The sequence below is a fragment of the Capricornis sumatraensis genome, chromosome 23 (genome assembly GCF_032405125.1).
Source record: "Capricornis sumatraensis isolate serow.1 chromosome 23, serow.2, whole genome shotgun sequence".
In the NCBI taxonomy this organism is placed as follows: domain Eukaryota; kingdom Metazoa; phylum Chordata; class Mammalia; order Artiodactyla; family Bovidae; genus Capricornis; species Capricornis sumatraensis.
The window spans coordinates 22103522-22105559 of NC_091091.1; the positions used below are offsets into that span (position 1 = coordinate 22103522).

The 2038-nt window shown below is 39.0% G+C and overlaps 1 pseudogene; it reads left to right on the forward strand.

Annotated features, from left to right (window-relative positions):
• Positions 1-1492: 1492 nt before the first annotated feature.
• LOC138070598 (small nucleolar RNA SNORA70) lies at positions 1493-1612 on the forward strand (annotated as a pseudogene).
• Positions 1613-2038: the final 426 nt, after the last annotated feature.

Here is a 2038-nt window from a genome sequence, read left to right on the forward strand (position 1 = left end):
GTAATTTGTCAACTCAAGAAGCTCTTTTTTACAATCCTTCTGGCCAGAGGGGTTCCTTATAAAAAATTTTGCTCAAGGGAATTTTCTGGTGGTCCAGTGGTTAGGACTCTGGTCTTTCACCATCAAGGGTGTGGGTTCAATCTCTGGTCAGGGAATTAAGATCCCATAAGCTGCATGGTATGGGCAAAATTCAATTAATTAATTAATTAAAAATTTACTCAGAAGGGACATCTGTGTTAGTGATGGCCTTGAATAAGAAAATTATAGGTCCCAAAGGGATGCCACCAATAAAAATATGGTAACAGTAGATTAGAAAATTTGCTTGACAATAATAAAATATTTTATATTTCTGTTGAGAATTTGGAAATGATTAGAAATAAGTAACTAGAAAATTTAGCAAACCACTGGTGGCAGGGGAGGACCTGAAGCAATCATTAACTCCAAGAAAAACAAAAAGATATGCAAGAAATAAAATGTGATGAAAGTCACAACATGACCCAGCTGTTAAAAAAAAAGAAAAGAAATATTTACACTTTTATATACATGAACACAGAATATTGAATTTACTCTGAATTGTGATAAAAGTATATTGAAAGGATGAACATAGATAAAATGAACATAGATGATGGTATGCTGCTGCTAAGTCACTTCAGTCGTGTCCGACTCTGTGCAACCCCATAGACGGCAGCCCACCAGATGCCCCCATCCCCAGGCAAGAACACTGGAGTGGGTTGCCATTTCCTTCTGCATGCATGAAAGTGAAAAGTGAAAGCAAAGTCGCTCAGTCGTGTCCGACTCTTAGTGGGATTTTCCAGGCAAGAGTACTAGAGTGGGGTGCCATTGAGCCCAATTCTCATCTTCCATAATAGACAGTCAATAAAAGTATCTAAAAAATGAAAAGGCAAAAAAGCAAGATAAACATGATATTTTAATAGAAACAGGGAAGCAAATATCAGAAGATGTCACTAAACAATTTTAAAATGGTAGTCCATGAGGATCTAATAGGGAATAGCTATCACCTTGTATTAGTTTAATTTTTGAGTTACATAATTATCTTTAATGATAATTTTGGAGATATATGAAAATAGAATAGTCAGTGAATTCCCATATTCTAATCACTCAGAGTTAGCCAGTATCAAGATGTTGCCACACCTATATCATGTAAGCATAAAGTTTAAATTTTTTAATTAAAAAATGTTAACAAATTAATAATATGGCTACCTCTGAGGCACATGATGGCTATAGGGGATGAAATGTAGTGGGGAAAGGGAGAATTTTTTTCTGTTAAACAGAAAAAACAAATGTAAACAGTTACATTTTAAATTTTATCTTACAAATTCATACATTCACTATTCATTTGATCCTCAGAACAGTTTGAGGTGGATACTAGTATCATTCCAATTTGACAGAAAAGAGTTGGCTATCATTTGAAGTTTTTTCAGTGAGAAAGTATTCCTTTTTAAACAATAATTTTTTTAAGTAGGCCATAGATTTGCAGCCAGTTAAACTGACTGCGTGCTTTTCCCCATCAGGGTCGAGTGTGCAATGCCTGCAAACAATATATGCAGCATGTTGTCTGTGTGGGTTGTTCAAAGGGACCCTGGAGACAGCCCTTTCCAGGACCTTCATGCTGGCATGCTGTCCCCAATCTAGGTTCCAGACAGGTAGGCACAGTGCCTTTGGAAGGCCCCAGGGCACAGTGGCCAGGGTCCACGTTGGCCAAATCATGTCTATCTGCACCAAGCTGCAGAACAAAGAGCATGTGACTGAGGCCCTCCTCAGGGCCAGGTTCAAGCTCCCTGGCCATCAGAAGATCCACATCTCCAAGAAGTGAGGATTTACTAAGTTTGTGTGTGTGTGCTTAGTTGCTCAGTCGTGTCCGACTCTTTGCAATTCCATGGACTGTAGCCCACCAGGCATCTCAGTCAATGGGGATTGCCATGCCCTCCTCCAGCAGATCTTCCCAACCCAGGTATTGAACCCAGGTCTTACCATCTGAACCACCAGGGAAGCCCAAGAATACTAGAATAGGTACCCT